This window comes from Podarcis cretensis, assembly GCF_951804945.1.
Source record: "Podarcis cretensis genome assembly, chromosome: 12".
NCBI classification, from domain to species: Eukaryota; Metazoa; Chordata; class Lepidosauria; order Squamata; family Lacertidae; genus Podarcis; species Podarcis cretensis.
In genome coordinates this window covers 51,682,631-51,692,065 of record NC_137181.1, presented here as the reverse complement: position 1 = coordinate 51,692,065, position 9,435 = coordinate 51,682,631, and the positions used below count along the sequence as shown (strand labels likewise).

The 9,435-nt window shown below is 41.1% G+C and overlaps 2 long non-coding RNA genes across 3 annotated transcripts; one reads left to right on the top strand and one right to left on the bottom strand.

The window, feature by feature from the left end:
• Positions 1-702: 702 nt before the first annotated feature.
• Positions 703-4,453, bottom strand: LOC307199772. The gene is made up of 3 exons (XR_013832183.1): positions 4,194-4,453; positions 1,218-1,351; positions 703-1,113 (listed from the first exon to the last, which is right to left on the bottom strand). It is a non-coding gene; the product is annotated as an uncharacterized lncRNA (long non-coding RNA).
• A 794-nt stretch (positions 4,454-5,247) lies between these two features.
• On the top strand, positions 5,248-8,953 carry LOC307199771. 2 transcript variants are annotated; one of them, XR_013832181.1, is made up of 4 exons: positions 5,248-5,540; positions 6,244-6,441; positions 7,657-7,723; positions 8,259-8,953. It is a non-coding gene; the product is annotated as an uncharacterized lncRNA (long non-coding RNA). The 2 variants fall into 2 exon arrangements; XR_013832182.1 differs by having other exon boundaries at positions 5,249-5,419.
• The last annotated feature ends 482 nt before the right edge of the window (positions 8,954-9,435 follow it).

Here is a 9,435-nt window from a genome sequence, read left to right as displayed (position 1 = left end):
CTCTGTCATGGATGCTTCAGTTGAGATTCCTGAACTTGATGATGCTTGGGGTCCCTTCCAACTCTACAATGTTATGATACCATGAACTATCCTTTATTAAACTAAGGTTGCAGTCCAAACCCAGTAGGGTTTAACCAAGATCTCCACTGTCTTGCCCCCTCACCCCCCCCCGGCAGCAATGCTGTTGCCAAGAGCCCAGGATAGCAGGGGTGACCTTTTTGGCTGCCCTGTGACCTCCAGGATCAAAGGCTGCTTGCTTCTGAATGCCACCATCCCATCTCCTGCTTCTGGTTTTCCTTAGTTCGTGTAAACAGGATAATGAATTAAATAGGCCTTTGGTCTAATACTGCAGGTCTCTCCCTGCCAGCGTGGTGTAGTGGTTAAGAGCGGTAGACTCGTAATCTGGTGAACCGGGTTCACTTCCCCGCTCCTCCACCTGCAGCTGCTGGGTGACCTTGGGCCAGTCACACTTCTCTGAAGTCTCTCAGCCCCACTCACCTCACAGAGTGTTGTGGGGGAGGAAGGGAAAGGAGAATGTTAGCTGCTTTGAGACTTCTTAGGGTAGTGATAAAGCGGGATATCAAATTCAAACTCTTCTCTTCTTCCCTCCATTCTTAGCTGTCAATGCACTGTACATCTTCAGGCCGCAGGAGTGGGGATTTCATTTATGAAAATAATAGGCTAGACCTCTTTCCCCTGGCATGATCATTTTTATGTGCAGTGGGGTGTTCATGAGAAGGGGGATATTGAAATGCTTAACTTCATACCAACAGTCCATTGTTGCTCTTCCCATAACAGCTTCAGATATTGTTTCATTTCTCAGAAACAATTGACTTCTGAACAAAGACAGGACCTCTTTGTAGCAGCCAAGCCTTGAGGTCACTACCAAGCAGCACATTATCTCCTGAGGATTCATGAACTTCTATGCCCTCCCTCAAAACAACTGGTATTTTAGCCCCCAAACTCCCCTCTGAGGTAGGTTTGGCTGGAAGAGAGTGATTTACCCGTTGCTGCCCAGTGAGTTTCAGAACGAAGCGGACAACGTTTGTGTAAAACATATTCATTCTTCTTTTGCGAACTCAAATGGTTTGCCTGACTGTGCCACAGAGTATCCTAAGGCAAAAACATATTAGCAGATAGCATTAAATTTACAATTATTACCAAGGTAGAAAGAGGGCAAAACACTGCATTTTTATAATGGATTTTCACATCCTTACCTCAGTAGGATTTTTCTGTGAGGTAAGCAGTTTTGAAATATTCAGACAGACTAAGCTTGTTTACTCATGTTCTGGGTCAGCTCTTCAGATGGTGTAAACTGGTTGAGCTCCATTAAAAGCAATTGTTATTGAACCTGTATGAAGAGGAATTTTTGCTCAGTGTCTACTTTTGCTGTACTGTTTGTACATTCTCTCAGTTTTGTTCCTATTGAGTATTCAGTCTATGATGGACAACCAGCCACCCAAATTAGCATATTTCCCATTGCCAAATGAGGTTGAAGATCATCGAGGCACCTGAATTGCAGATTCCAGTCAGCAATTTTGTTTCCAACAAAGGAGCCCTTCTTGCTATTATGCAAATATCATCTTTCACCAGAAGGCAAATTCTTGCCTCTTAATATTTAAATTCCATCTCCACATCACTGATCTCTAAACAACATCCTTTCTGTGAAATTTTCTTAAGAACTTTGTAGGACTTACAACAAAAATAATAATAATAATCTTGGTTTTCCTCTCTCCGGCAGAGTGAAACTATTGGCTGCTGTGAAGCAGAGCGTTCCGCTTTCAGGACACAGAAGGGAGGAAAACTCAACTTAAAACTGTTAGAGGAATTACAATGTCAACTGAATCAAACTCCTGTCCTTAGGGAAAGTACTAAAGCAGGGAGGGAAGAAAGAAACAGACCTGCTATTATCAGAGCTTTGATTCTCTTTCCATCAGAGAAAGAGGCCATGTTGGCAGGATGCAATTAAATGTCTCTACTTTCTGGCAGCGTGCAAATCAGGTGGGAAAAGCTCATTTTATGTGCCCCACCCATGTGGTTGTTAACACACACTCCCCACTATGGAAAATGGCACTATGGAATGGCTCTATCGGGAAACAACTCCCATATCTCAGCCAGTGTGATGGGGGCATAGGTAACATTTAATGTCCTGATAACGGCTCAGGTCCGCAATACCTCAAGGACCACCTCTTTCCATATGAACCCATCTGGAGGCCCTTCTTCATGTGCCTCCTCCTTGAGAGGTCCAGAGGGTGGCAACACAAGAACAGGCCTTCTCTGCAGTGGCTCCCCATCTGTAGAATGTCTCCCCACTGTTCTTATTTTGATTTTATATATTGTGATATTTTCTGTAAACCGCCCTGAGACCTCCAGGTATAGGGAGGCATATAAATTCAGTGAATGAATGGGTTGGTCTGATGAGGGGAGATGGAGATAGCTATGGGCGGAAATCCCCCAGAGACCTACTCCTCAATGAGAAAGGAAATAAATTAAGAAAGAGACCAACAAAAGACAAGGAAAAGTGCAAATATAAACAAAAAGAAGAAGATCTGCAGAAGGGGCATGGAAGAGATTTAAGAGCCTCGGACATAAGACTACCAGGTTGATGGACTAGATGGAATGGACAGTAAGGACTGACATAACCCGAGACCAGGAAGAAGGGACGTTGGATGAAAACTGGAAGAGTCTATAAAGAAAAACTTTTATTTTGGGAACTAGTGTAAAATTAATGAATATTAGGGAAAATGTTGGAATGAAATTGTCTGGCTTTAGTAGAAATGATATAAGGAGTTATGTATAAATAAGCATTAAGTTTTTAAGTTTTAAGGTATTTTATGGTAAGATAAGGTTAAATAAAGTCAATAACAGAATATGGTGAAAGATGGAAAGGATTTGTAGAGTTAATTAATTGGTCAGTGAAATAACTAATCAAGCTAGAATACAAAAAGTAAAAGCAAAAATGGAAAGGATTTGCTGAAACAATGATTGAATTAGGATACAAAAAAGGGAGGTGTGAGGAAGTCAGGGAAATAAGCAAATGAAAGATAGGATATGGAATGACTGATTTGTTTTTAACTATTTTTATTCTTCTGTATTTTGTATCTTTTTGTCTCTTTTTTCTCTTTTTTCCCTTTTCTTTTTACATTTTTGTATTTTCTCTGAAATCTTAATAAATATTATTTTTTTAAAAAAAATCAGTGAATGAATGAATTAATGAAATACAGATTAATTGTTATGTGTTCTTGTCCAATTGAAATATTAAGGGCTTGTTTACACTTCCCTTTGTCCTGTGGCTAGAAAGCATGGGGCCGAGTGGTTTCGCTTTGGCCCACCGCTTTCTCCCAGAAAACCCACTCTCTAGTGCTAAATTGGAGCAAACATCGATCCTGAGAAAACCCAGTTGACAGTTGGAAGCAGATAAGCCCTAACTGGGGCTGCAATCCCAACACATTTATATGGGAGCAAGTCCCGTTGAATTTCAGTGGGGCTTACTTCTGAGTAGATAGGTATAGGCTGGCCTCGTTAAAGCAAGCATAGAGAAATATATTGTTGTAATAGGTGAAGAGGTGTTCTCTGGCTTGCACCAAAAACAGTCACCGCTTCTTATGAAAGAACTTTAAACTGTTTATTTTGGTACAAAGATGCAGCTGAGGCTCAGAGTCTCAGACAGTCAGACATCTTCAAATTTATTCATGTATGGGACTACAGCAGCAAGAATGTTATTTGCCCCAAAATGGAAAGAAGTCCCGATGAAAAAGAATGGATACAAAAAAATATGGAATATGCAGAAATAGTGAAACTTACCAGACGAATAAGAAATCAAGATAACAAACTTTTTTATAAAAGAATGGAAATGGTTTGTTGAATATTTACAAACTGTAAACAGATAAGGACATTGGCAGGATTATTGTAATAACCTGCAGTTTCATAAAAACATATATATATAGTAAGTGAATAAAAGAATAAGTTAAGTTAGAATATGCAGGAAATGTAAAAAATAAATTTAAGGAACTGCAGAAAGAGGAGGAAGGAAGTCGACTTTTGAAATGTTAGGATGATTGTAAAATTATTGAAATGTATATAACTAGAAATCATTATTTATTTTAAATCAGTCATTTTACAAATAAAGAGTGGTTCTTCTTGCCACACATTTGAAAGAGGCCATCAAACTAACTTTTTACTCTCAAACGTACCATTTCCATGCAGCTGGGCACAGAGATGTGATCTTTCATGTTGATTGGTTAATGCAGAAGATTGTGCAAAGTGTTTTTTCAAAGGGAAAAACTAATAGTTGGTAAGAAAGGGAAACTCCTCCTCAGGTCTTCTCTGCACTGCAACTGGCTCCAAGTCTCTTTCTCCCTCTCTCATTTGAGGGAGGTGTGGCATTCGTATGGAGCCCCTGGTCGTCTCATGGACTATTGACCCATACACCACTAATTCGCTGCCACCAACCAGGTCCTCCCTGGTAAATCACTTAGTCTCACTCAGGTTCTTACGTTAACAAAGAAGAGTGTGTTGTTGTTGTTGTTTAGTCGTTTAGTCGTGTCCGACTCTTCGTGACCCCATGGACCAGAGAACGCCAGGCCCTCCTGTCCTCCACTGCCCCCCGCAGCTTGGTCAGACTCATGCTGGTAACCTCGAAAACACTATCCAACCATCTCGTCCTCTGTCGCCCCCTTCTCCTTGTGCCCTCCATCTTTCCCAACATCAGGGTCTTCTCCAGGGAGTCTTCTCTTCTCATGAGGTGGCCAAAGTACTGGAGCCTCAGCTTCACAATCTGTCCTTCCAGTGAGCACTCAGGGCTGATTTCCTTCAGAATGGAGAGGTTTGATCTTCTTGCAGTCCATGGGACTCTCAAGAGTCTCCTCCAGCACCATAATTCAAAAGCATCAATTCTTCGGCGATCAGCCTTCTTTATGGTCCAGCTCTCACTTCCATACATCACTACTGGGAAAACCATAGCTTTAACTATACGGACCTTACTGCAAACACAAATAAACTTTAAATGCATTCAAAACACTGTTACCCTTTACCCTCTTAGTCTTCTTTTATTCTGTCTCTAACTCGTCTACCTCCCCTCACACAAGAACCAACTGCACTAACTGTCTCTCTATTTCCAACTGTCTGCCAACAGCTTTCCCAACTGCTCTTTTCCCAGCCAACCAACTAACTAACCAACCCTCGGGCTAAGCCTTTTTATAAACAGGTAGACCAACAGAAAAACCGGAGGCAGAGCCTACCTATTAACTCTTTCTCTCCCCCTGTACAGACATTTTCAAAGGAACGGGCAAACGCCACATCGCGGGTGGGGGGGGGGAGAAAGCTGTATGCATGGAACAAAAGCTCCAGGCACGATCAAGGCTTGATGAACCTTCCTCAGTCTTTTCCCAAAAGATGATACTGATTTTATCCTTGCTGGGTGGGTTCTGCTTTTTTTAAGATGGGTTTTTCCACCCACAGAATTCTGTCTCTACTACTTAACTGTCCCACTTCAACTTCCAGAACCATTATGCTCCACTGGTCCCCCACGTCCTGCCAAGGTATGTTAGAATTGTGATCTACCACATGACAACAAGTGATTTCCCAGCTTTAAAAAAATAAATAAAAATGAAATAATACTTCACAGCTATAAAGGACAAGTTTTGCTCTAATTTGCCCTAATCTTTATTGAAAAGAAAGTATCTCCCACACTCAAAAGTCATTTCGCTTGCAAATGTCACAAGCAATGTGTACACATTTTTTAAATGAAGAGATAAACTTTATCATTGCAGAATGCAAGCTGGACTTGTAGTTGAAGTAGCTCTTCCGATGTTATCTCTGGGCCAGATATTCTGTCAAACACTGCAATAAGTAAATGGGAATGTTCACCAATTAGGATATATTGTCTGAAACACTTGTCTGTGAATAGTTTTCTGCAGATGCTTGGGTGCTAGAATGTAGTGCTAAAAGCAGTGACGTCTAAGATTCAAGATATTTTTTTCCTGCCTTTTCTTTTTAAAAATTCAGCACCAGTGTATCTGCTGAGTATATGGTCCTGAACATCTGCTACCAGTGGATAATGTCAATGGTTTAATGTTTCTTTGGGGATAATTGAAGTTTATCAAGTGCAATGCAGTTCTGTCAAGTTGGAAGTAACTTTGCCTTTTCTTTCTTAGGGAGGGCAGTTTCGAGGTTGCAAAAAAATGAAATAAAACACTAGTGCTTTTCTTATATTATTTCATCATCTTCATTTATTATTTCCAGAGCATTTAACATGTACAAAGCACTTGCACAATGGACAAAAACTCACTGTGATCCCTACCTAAAGGCCTGAAATGTAATAAAGATGAAGAGAAGAGAAATGGGGAAGGAATACTAAAAGATTGTGCGGGTGCTAGGTGAAGATGAATAAAACCAGGCCGAAACCATCAGTAACTATAGAAGAGCACTGCTACTGGAAAGGTAAGAAGCAAATGGTATTTTAAAATGGGAGAGAGGGAGACAGATGGATGGATGGACAGATTGGTGTTAAATGAAATAAAATTCCCTTGGTGCAGCAAGATAGAATGGATGAAGGGGGGGAGTATAGGGAGCATTTCATTCATTATTTCCAGACCCTCCAAGTGTCCCCATTTTCCAGGGAGAGTCCCGGATTTACAGAAGCCATCCTGGTTTCTTATTTGATCCTGGAATGTCCCGATTTTCCTTAGGACGTCCCTATTTTCATCCGAGAAATGTTGGCGGGTATGGAGTTATGTGACACACACACACCAAGCCAAGGAGATGAGTAACTATGCAACCTTTAGAAGACATTTGAAGGCAGCCCTGTATAAGGAAGTTTCTTAAATTTTTAATGTTTTATTATGTTTTTATATATGTTGGAAGCTGCCCAGAGTGGCTGAGGAAATCCAGTCAGATGGATGGAGTATAAATAATAAAATTATTATTATTAATGTTTTGGAATAGGACTTCTCTATTTTAATCAGAGAAATGTTGGAGTGTATGTACTGTATTGGCCCGAATATAAGCCACACCTTTAAAATTCAGGGGGGGGGGGGAGAGAGAATACCCAAATTTAAGCCGCTCCCTTAAAATTCTGCACTCACACCCGGTCCGTTTTACCATTTCAGCTGTTTCAGCAGCGATATTATAAAAGCCAATTTTTGTAAGGTCTCAATTTTAAACCAAACTTTAACTTTTCACGGTCAGAATTGGGGGGGGGAGTGAGGCTTATATTCAGGCCAATACGGTATTTCTGTTGCCTAGAAATCACCAATACTCATTCGCAAAAGCACAAGGAATTGTCCATCACAATAAAATAAATGATGCCATTGTTTCATATAGACATGAAAATTATCTAGGACCAAAAAGGGATATCAAGCTGTTAAGAATAAATGAAGAAAACACTCCAACATTTCTCTGATGAAAATAGAGGTGTCCTATTCCGTTGTCATCATCACAATTTTACTATTGACTATTTCCACCTATTTAGAAAAACAGACCTGAGCATCATTGGAGGGGCGTGAGAAATCCACATGCAAGTACTAAAGGCAGAAGAAAGAATGCCAATGCTCAAGCTTAGACAGATCAAAGAAACAGAATTTAATCTGATAAAGAGAACAATTTGTTTGTCGTTCCTGATACATGTTTTTTTAAAAAAAAAAAAACATGTAAAAGATCCGTTCAAATAAGAGCTACGAATTCCAAGATGAGTGTTGGCAGTGTGGACAGCAAAGGATATCAGGTGTACAACATCATATGGATTTGATTCCCTCCCCCTCCCCTTTTTTTTCTAATATTAAAATCTGTATGTTGGCCAAATGGATTTCTGCTAATCATTGTGATGACCTTCTGTTTGATAATCTATTTACTATTTCTATTTGCTTAGATGGCTCGGGTAAGAGAATGCCAGTCACTTAGGAGATCTCTATTTGTCTACTCTAATGTTTAACCAGCTGCCAAACTACTTCTGTAGGTGGCATCAGGCATCCCAACTGCGATGCAGCTGGCATTGCGAGGAGAGAGAGCAGCTGGTTGAGAATGCACAGCAGAGCAACATGAAAGACATGAAAGCACAGGGAATGGGGTGGACTGAATTCCTTGATGTATATATATTTTAATAGCTCCTTAAGCTTTATAGGAAACCTTTCCTTTATTTTCTAACCATTTGAGCTCTGGCCACAATAGACTGATGACTTATTCTGCCTTCTCCAGATACAGTCAAATATTCTCTCTCTCTCTCTCTCTCTCTCTCTCTCTCTCTCTCTTTATTCTTGTAGGAAAGAAAATCTGGGAATTGGGGAATAAGCAAGAATAAGATGCCCATTTACAAGATGCCAAATTGCTCCATCTGTGAGGATGGCAAAGTGCTCTGAGTTTCTACCTCAGCATTACCCTTTTAGTGGAAATCTGTGATTGGCATGACATCGGGGGAGGAAAGTTTCTTGGCACTAACGTTGAGGGCTCTCAGCTGCCCTTTTAAAGTGTCCTCCTCTGAAATGTTGCATCACTCCTTGTCTGTTGGATGCAGTCCTATTTATAGTCACTGTTCATCAATCACCTAAATATTTATTATCAGGTGCAAACTGGAAAAATAAGTCAGCACAAAGGATATGCTGACTCACCATATACCAGGGACAGGGAACTTCTCATCATCAACTCCTGGTCATGTTGGCAAGGGCTGAATAGAAGGGGAACCCAGCATTATCTGGAGGGCCTATTGGCAGAACCTATTTGGTGTTTCACAGCTTGCTGAAGAGTTGCAGGATCTTAGCCAGACCTAGCAGAGTACACACAGAATCCACAGAACCAGTTGGCAACTTGGCTGCAGACAGGATAGACGAAGCAGGAACCAGGAACTTGTAGTTAGGTGTTTATTATATACAGTGGACTATTTACAGGAACAGAACACGGATCTTTAGCTTGCTCTCTCTTACACGACCCACAACTCCTACACTGACTGACACACAGATCTCTGAACCTCGAACTAACACATTCCATTATTATCACTCCCTTGAGAGTGCTTGACCAATCAGGGAGCGGTCTCCATGCCTCTGTTATCACCAGGCAGACTTACTCCTTCAGATTGCCTTCTGGCTGTCTGCCAAACCTTAACTGTGTGAGTGGCTGCACATATACAGTTTCCCAACAGGGCCAAAGATTAGCCACATCTGCTTTAAATCATATCCTCTGCAACCTCCACTCCCAAGTCTTGATGAAATTGCCAACAGCATGGAGAGGGTCTTCCCTACACTTAGACTCGCCAACAAATGACTACTGATGGCCACAGACAGGTAATATAACACCAGTCCTGAAAGACCTACATTGGCTCCCAGTACGTTTCTGAGCACAATTCAAGGTGTTGGTGCTGTCCTTTAAAGCCCTAAACGGCCTCGGCCCAGTATACCTGAAGGAGCGTCTCCATCCCCATCGTCCAGGCCAGACACGTCCAGCTCC